This window comes from Neophocaena asiaeorientalis, unplaced genomic scaffold (assembly GCF_003031525.2).
Source record: "Neophocaena asiaeorientalis asiaeorientalis breed wild unplaced genomic scaffold, Neophocaena_asiaeorientalis_V1.1 scaffold473, whole genome shotgun sequence".
In the NCBI taxonomy this organism is placed as follows: Eukaryota; Metazoa; Chordata; class Mammalia; order Artiodactyla; family Phocoenidae; genus Neophocaena; species Neophocaena asiaeorientalis.
Window position 1 is genome coordinate 1550160 of NW_020174935.1, and position 8730 is coordinate 1558889.

The following is an 8730-nucleotide window of genomic DNA, read 5'->3' on the forward strand; positions in this document are numbered from 1 at the left end:
AAGGAAATATAACAAAATGTTAACAGTGGGTTCTCCTAAGTGGCAGAATTATGAATATTGGTTACCGTCTCTCTCTCCCTTATTTAATTTTTGTTTCTCTGTATTTTCCAAAATGTTTGCAAAAAGCATGCAATCTCTTCAAAATAAGAAAAAAGTTATTTAAAGAAATGGTCTGGGACTTCCCTGGTGGCACAGTGGTTAAAAATCTGCCCGCCAATGCAGGGGACACAGGTTCAATCCCTGGTCCGGGAAGAACCCACATGCCGCGGAGCAACTGAGTCCGTACGCCACAACTACTGAGCCTGCGCTCTAGAGCCTGCGTGCTACAACTACTGAAGCCCGCACACCTAGAGTGCGTGCTCCACAACAAGGGAAGCCACCACACCGCAAGGAAGAGTAGCCACGGCCTACCGCAACTAGAGAAAGCCCATGCGCAGCAACGAAGCCCCAACACAGCCAGAAATAAATTTATAAAAAAAAGAAGAAATGGTGTGTTGTTCCCTTCTGTTTTCTTCTCTCTGTGCGTCATAATTCATCTGAATGCATCTGTCTCCCCCACCAGACTAAGGGCCTCTCAAGGGTAATAGGGATCAAGTTGGATTATCTCTGCATCCAAAATCCACTCCTAGCATCTGTAGGAGAGTGCAGAGGAAAGAGCCAGGGCCTCAGCGGTGCTGGTGAAACCGTGCATCTCAGATTCGGACTTGAACCCACGTGGCTGGGACTCGAACCTGGCCAAAACCCAGTTTTCCAACTGAGATAACACACCTGGTTTCTCGACTTTATGAAGCTCAGGTTCTTGATGTCTCATGGCAGAAAGAATTCAGTGAGAGATAAAGTGATAGGTAAGAAGTGGATTTATTTAGAGAGAAACACACTCCACAGGGTGTGGGCCATCTCAGAACGTGAGAAAGGCACCAGGGTATGGGGTTGTCAATTTTTATGGGGGTGGGTAATTTCGTAGGCTAATGATTGGGAGGGGTATTCCAGCTATTTTAGGAAGGGGTGGGGATTTCCAGGAATTGGGCCACCATCCACCTTTGATCTTTATGGCCTGTCTTGGAACTGTCACAGTGCCTGTGGATGTGTCATTTAGCTTGCTGATGTGATCGAATACTGAGGCTCAAGGTTTAGTGGAAGTGACTTGTCTGCCATAGTGAACCCATTTGGTTCTAATCAGTTTATGTCATGTCCTCAGGCTATGTCATTCTTTCAAAGGTTGTGCCCTGCCCCCTTTCCCTCCAGTTTCACTGGTGCTAGCTAATGAGTGGCCCAGAGCCCAGAGCCCAGAGCACTCTGAATCCATTTACCTGCAGTCTCTGCGTCTCCCACGTTTCCCCAAGGATGCTGTGGGAGCCCTGGCCAGGTGTCCTGGAGAGGCAGTGTGGTGTGGAGGGCAGAGCACAGGGCCAGCTCCATTTACTTCCTAGCAGTATGATCTTAGGCATGTGGCTTTGCCTCTCTGAGGCTCCGTTTCCCCATCAATATGTATGAAAATGTCGACACGGTATTTTGCACGCAGCTGACGATCATGCTGCAGTCTATAGCATGGGGCTGCTGAAGGCCCAGCTAACTTTTTACCTGAATCAGACCCTTTTGGTTGCAACGGACTAAAACCCAATTCAAACTAAGTTAAACAAAGGAAGGGAATTTAAGGGCTCACTTAATTAGGAAGTGCCAGGCAGAGCTGGATTTGACTCATTCCCAGGTGGTCTTTACCCCGCAAAGGCACAGAGAATACGTCTTTCCTAAGAATTCCGAAAGTTCTGTTCCATACTTGCCTCGGATTGGCCCATCTTGGGTCTCTTTCCTATCTCTGAGCCAATCACTGTAGCCAGGAACTGCAGTGCTCCAATTGGCCAGGCCTAGGTCAATGGCTCCGCCCCTGGAGCCAGTGGGAGGAGTCAGTTCCTACCGAACCAAAAGCACTGAGACGGAGGGTGGGCCCATTAAGGAAAATGGGATGCTGTGACCAAAAGAACCAAGAAAGAGTGCTGGGGAGGAAAAAAACCTCAGATGTTCAGCAGCTCAGGGAGTTTAAGTGGCTCTCCCAGGTCACCCAGAAAGGAAGATCAGGGACAGGCAGAAGTGTAACCTCAACCAGAGCAGAGATGGAGGGAACTACGAGAGCCATCTGGATGGGGTGGCTTTTTGGAAGCCTTTAGCCTGTACTGTGGCCAGACTGCCTAGTTCAGATCCGACTCCACCACTGACAGTCTGTGAGACTTTGGGCAAATCACTAAGCTTCTCTGAGCCTCAGTTTCTTCATCTGTAAAATGGGGTTAATAACCACACCATCATTTCAGGGCTGATGTGCAGATGAAATAACACAAGTAAGGCTGTTAGCACAGGGCCTGGCATGCTATAAGCACTCAGGAAGTGCTGCGGGGGGGGGTTGTTTGGTTTTTTTGTTTTTTGGCCTCGCCGCATGGCATGTGGGACCTTAGTTCTCTGACCAGGGATCGAACCTGCGCCCCCTGCATTGGAATTGCGGAGTCTGAACCACTGGACCCCCAAGGAAGTCCTGGAAGTGCTGTTTTTAATATATATAAACAGTAAGAAGGCCTATTTTGAAATTCCTGTTTGCAGCTGAAAACATAAACAGGCCCAACTGAGATGATTTTGATGAACTTGCCTCAAACTCTGCCATCAGTGAGTCTAACCCCAGCAGCCACTTTGTGTCTGGTGTCAGGGTCTTGCTGCTGCTGTTCCCATCACCTGGAACACATTTCTTCTCACACCCTTTCCTTTCCCTAGTTAATTCCTGCCCCTCCCTCAGGTCCCTGATAAAACGTTGGTTCCCCTGGGTATGTCATTAAGTGGAAAAAAGAAAATATCACACAGAACAGTATTAGGTGTATCATTTATGGAAATATATGTGTGTATGTCTATTTGTGTGCGTGTATGATTTAAAATGCATAGTAGGGGGGACTTCCCTGGTGGTCCGGTGGTTAAGACTCCACGCTCCCAATGCAGGTGGCCTGCGTTCGATCCCTGCTCAGGGATCTAGATCCCGCAAGCCGCAACTAAGACCCAGTGCAGCCAAATAAATAAATAGGGACTTCCCTGGTGGCGCAGTGGTTAAGACTCCACCTGCCAATGCAGGGGACACGGGTTCAATCCCTTGGTCCAGGAGGATCCCACATGCCGCGGAGCAACTAAGCCCGTGCACCACAGCTACTGAGCCTGCACTCTAGAGCCTGTGAGCCACAACTACTGATGCCTGCGCGCCTAGAGCCCGTGCTCCGCAACAAGAGAAGCCACCGCAATGAGTAGCATACGCACCACAAGAGAGTCCCCTGCTTGCTGCAACTAGAGAAAGCCCGCGCGCAGCAACGAAGACCCAACGCAGCCAAAAGTTTTTTAAAAATTTAATTAAAATAAAAATAAATATTTTTAAAAATAATAAATAAAATGCATAGTAGGGAATTCCCTGGCAGTCCAGTGGTTTGGACTCTGTACTTTCACTGTGAGGGTGTGGGTTCAATCCCTGGTCGGGGAACTAAGATCCCACAAGCTGTGCAGTGTGGCCAAAAAATTTTAAAAATTAAAAAAGAAATAAAATGCATAGTAACTTTCTGGAATTCCTGAGAATGGACCCTCACGTGAACAGAGGGCAAACAAGGACTAGGTCTTAGTCATCTCTGCTCAGAACCTGGTGCACAGGGTCATCATCTTCATCACAATTCCTTTTCATTGAGCAGTTGCTATGTGGCAGCTCCTCGTCATATACTAAGCTCCTCATTATCTCAACAAGCAGCAGTGACGGCCGTTTGGCAGATGAGGAAACTGAGGCACAGACCTTGGCATCATTACTTGGCCAAGGTCACACCTGAGCAACCCGGCACACAGGGAGCCCTCATGAATGTTTGTTAAATGAACCCGGAACCCACAGTAGCCCCCACAGGGAACTAGGAAAATCAGCCAGTGAGAGAAAATGCTTCTGACTTCACAAAGCCTTTCCTCTTAGGGTGGTGATCTTCAGGGCATCAGTGGCCATCCACAAGCAGAACAAGGCCATTCCTGGGGACACCATCTAGGTCGTGTGTATGTATGTGTGTGAATCAGGGATGTGGCTGGTGATGATTTACAGGTTGCTGTGAAAAGACCCTGAGTTGGAGACACAGAGAGAAGGAGCTTCCTCTTTCTGCCTGTCAGTCACACACACACAAACGTGCACACCTGTACCTCCAACAGAAGTGAGGTGGGTCCCACTTCAAATTCACCTAGCCAAGACAAGCAAAAGAAAACAGGCCAAAGAGAAGGATTTACTGCCAGTTTCCTTGGAATCACTAGGAACTTGTTTCAGCTTCTCTACAAAACCCCAGGTTGCAACCAACTATCCTGAGCACTGCCATCAGGAGAGGGAGGTCCTCCCACAGGTCAGGGACATGCAGGAGCTGGGGAAGCTCGGTCCAGGGTTTCCTGAGAAAGCCTTTAATAAGAGGGAGGAGAGGGGCTTCCCTGGTGGCGCAGTGGTTGAGAGTCCGCCTGCTGATGCAGGGGACACGGGTTCATGCCCGGGTCCGGGAAGATCCCACATACCGCGGAGGGGCTGGGCCTGTGAGCCATGGCCGCTGAGCCTGCGCGTCCGGAACCTGTGCTCCGCAACGGGAGAGACCACACAGTGAGAGGCCCGCGTACTGCACAAAGAAAAAAAAAAAAGGGAGGAGAGGAGAGGAGGAGCAAGAGGCCTGGTGTCCCAGTGACCTGGAGGGCATGACTTCGGAGGGGCTGCACCTTGACCATAGGTGCTTTGAAGATGTTGGGATGAAAGGCTTTGAGAGGCATAATTACCTGAGATGCTATTCTCCCAGGAGCCTGCAGGAGCCCAAGTTACTATCTGCAGGGATCTGTTGTAGAGGTCCCCAGTGGGGCCTTCTTAAACGGGCAGTACCCCAGGACTCGGCCCTCTGCTCCCCTCACCCTGGCTGCTGGCTGGACTGCTCTCCCGTCCCATCAGTGTCTCCTGCATGGGTAGCGCAGCCTCAGTGAAGCCAGGCTCCAGATGTGCAGCTTCCTGAACCTCAATAGGCGACGGGACATGGCCTCACATGGGACAGTTGGGAAGACAGGGAGATGCTGTTGGTGCCTCAAGGCTAGGGTGAAAGGAAGGATGGCAGGGAGCAGGCCAGAGGAAGAGGAGGAAGGTGGCTCCGTGTCACCATGGCAACATTTATCCGGCTCGCCAGACCCCTTCTCCCTCACCAATTCACGTGCAGCCAGGAAAGCAGGCCCCAGAGAAGTGTGGCTTGAGCGAGGGTAGATGTTTGGTGATTGGGCAGCTTGAGGTTGGAGCTTGGAATGGGTTTACTCCTTGGAAGGATTAGATGGGTTCCTGCGGGAACCTGTGTTGCAGGCTCTGGGAGAGGATGTGACATGGGGGCTCAGCATTTTGGCTGTAACTATTCCTGTATCTGTTTCTGAAATAGAGTGTGGGTGGGGGAGGGGGAGGCAAGGGAATGAGACGGAACACAGGAGTGGAAGGTTCTAAAGCTACGCTGGAGTGACCCCGCCCCCGACTGGAGCTGACGGCAGTGGTCTGCCCCATCCACTCCTCCATGGGAGGCCCTGGCTTGCGGAGGGAGGGGGAAGGCATCAAAAGGTAGGTAGGAAAGGAGAGGGGATGCCACCACCTAGGAGGCAGCAGCCGCAGGGCGTGGGTGGCTCGTGTTTTACGGGGCGTGGGGGAGAGTGAATGAACCAAGTTCAGAGGAAGCCTAGTCCCTCCTTTTGTCCCAGACCTCGTTCTCCCGGTGTCTCCTCCCCTCCTTCCTCCTCCAAACCTTCTGCCATCCAGTCGTCAATCCCCCTTCTCCAGGGTTCTTTGGCCTCCAAACGAGAGCAGACCTCCTGGAGTCTCAAAACCACCTCCTTCCACGCCTCACCCTCAGCTGCCTCTTCCCCCCACTTCCCACCCACCCCAGTCGAAAGGTCACCTGTTGATTTTTAGAGGAGTGGTCACCTGTGTGTCTGTGAGGGGGAGTATTGCACGGGAAGGGGCATGGGCGAACTCGCTGGGGTATTGACAATCGCCCACATCTGCATCAGGTGGTGATTACGCGGGTATATAGAAACGGGTAAAGAGCTATGGATCCGTGTACACTTAAGATGTGTGCGCTTTTCGTACACGAATTATACTTCAATTTAAAAAAGAGAAAAGAAAAAGATAAAGAACTAGGGGAAAATGATCAGTAGGAAGCTTGTTTTTTTGCCAGCCTCCCTTTCCTCTGCCCGGTGGCTTTGAGCCCGCTGACCACACCCTCCTCCTTCTTGCCCCGCCCCCAGCCCTGCTCCTCCTTCCCTGGCCGCGCCCCCTTAGTTTCGAGCTGAGAATGGACGTCCCCCATCGGTGTTCTAGCTTTCTATCAGTGGTCCTGCTGTGCTCCCAGGCTCCCAGGCAGGGAACCTCACAGCCTCCGACTCCCTCTCTCAGCTGGCTAAGCACACCGCGTTCTGAGACGGTTCAGTCATCCTTGCCTTCTGGTTGCCTCCTGCCTGGATTGTGACCATAGCTCCCTGACAACTCTCCCTGTTCCCTTTCTCCATCCTCCAATCTCCCTATCCACTGTTCCCAGATGCACATTCCTCAAGTTCACATCCATGGTGTCCTCTTCTCTAATCAGCGGTCCCCCGCAGGGCAGGTGCTGGCAGATGGAAAGCAGGCCATTGGGATCTGGCCTCTGCCTCTCCCAGCCTTGGCTGCTGTAGATCTTCTTCCCCCTCTGAGCTTGGAAACTCTGTATCAAGCTGATCCTTTGCACATACTGTTTCCTTGGTTGGTAATGACTGTCTCCACCTCACCACCTTCCCCAAACCCGGCCCCCACCTCCCAGTAAACTCACATTTCAAGGCTCAGGTCAAATATCATTTTTTTAAAAAAAGGAATTTATTTATTTATTTGGTTGTGCCAGGTCTTAGTTGCAGCAGGAGGACTCCTTTAGTTGTGGCAGGCAGGCTCCTTAGTTGCGGCTCACCGGCTCCTTAGTTGTGGCATGTGAACTCTTAGTTGCGGCATGCATGCGGGATCTAGTTCCCTGAGCAGGGATCAAACCCGGGCCCCCTGCATTGGAGCGCAGAGTCCTATCCACTGGGCCACCAGGGAAGTCCCAGTTCAAGCATCTTTGAAACACCTTCCTGATGACATCAGACACATTCCTCCCTCTTTTGTCCCTAGTTCACACTGGGTATCTCACACTGGATCTTGGATTGGGATGAACCACTTGCTAACCTGAGTCTTAACTTTGGCCCCTGGAAGCCAAAGCCACACCTTGTGTTTGAAATGTGTAGTTACCATTACTGAGCACTTAAGAGGGGCCTGACTGTAGTGAAGGTTAAGAGGATGGGACACTGCAGCTCAGGCATCATAATGCACCAACCTCATAGGATTGTTATGAGCAGAGGGTGGGAAAAGGGCCTGGCACAAGGAGCCTCCTCAGCCCTTACGTGCATCTGTGGTTTTATTTAATCCTATAACCTCTGAAGTAGGTATTGCCACCTCCACTTTACAGAGAAAACCGAGACCCAGACAGTGCCCAAGATCACAGAGAGATGGAGCCAGCCCTCTGGATTCCAACCCTGTGCTCTCCACCCCTCACCCCTGCACTCCACTCCACCTCAGCCCAGCACCTGGCATCCACAAGCCCAGTCATTGTTTGTTGCATGAATAAAAATGATTCACCAAGTGGCATGCTTGCCCCCTCCAGTCTGGGCAAAACTTCTGGGCAATTGTTTGGCATACTCGATAAAAATAAATTGTTTGCATGGTTGACGCATCCTGGTCACTCCTCTGGCCTCAGCTTAAATATCATTTCCTCAGAGGCTGTCAGCCACCACCCCCTTTCTTATACATTAGCTCCCTGAATAAGAAACACAGGAAGGACAAACCAGAAACCAATGAGGATCGTGGGTAGGAACACAGTGGAGGGGGCAGGGATGGGAGTGATTCTAATTGTTACTTGACTTTTATATAGCTTGACGTTCATATATGTAATACCTCCAAAAAAACAGAATTAAACCAAAAGGGGAGGGACACACTAACTCATTATTTATATATATATATATATATTTTTTTTTTTTTGGCTGCATTGGGTCTTCCTAGTTGTGGCACCCGGGCTTTCTCTAGTTGCGGCGAACGGGGGCTACTCTTCGTTGCAGTGCGTGGGCTTCTCATCGCGGTGGATTCTCTTGCTGCAGAGCACAGGCTCAAGGCACATGGGCTCAGAAGTTGTGGCGCACGGGCATAGTTGCTCCACGGCATGTGGGATCTTCCCAGACCAGGGCTCAAACCCGCGTCCCCTGCATTGGCAGGCGGATTCTTAACGACTGCGCCACCAGGGAAGCCCACTCATTATTTTTTTTCTTCTTAATTATTTATTTATTTATCTGTTTATTTTTGGCTGCGTTGGGTCTTTGTTGCTGTGTGCAGACTTTCTTTAGTTGCGGCGAGTGGGGCTACTCTTCGTTGCGGTGCGCGGGCTTCTCATTGCAGTGGCTTCTCTTGTTGCGGAGCACGGCCTCTAGGCACGTGGGCTTCAGTAGTTGCAGCAGGCAGGCTCAGTAGTTGTGGTGCACGGGCTTAGCTGCTCTACGGCACGTGGGAACTTCCCGGATCAGGGCTCAAACCCGTGTCCCCTGCCTTGGCAGGCGGATTCTTAACCACTGTGCCACCAGGGAAGCCCCACCCATTCATTATTTAAATTAATAAAATAACCACACAGAGCACAGAGA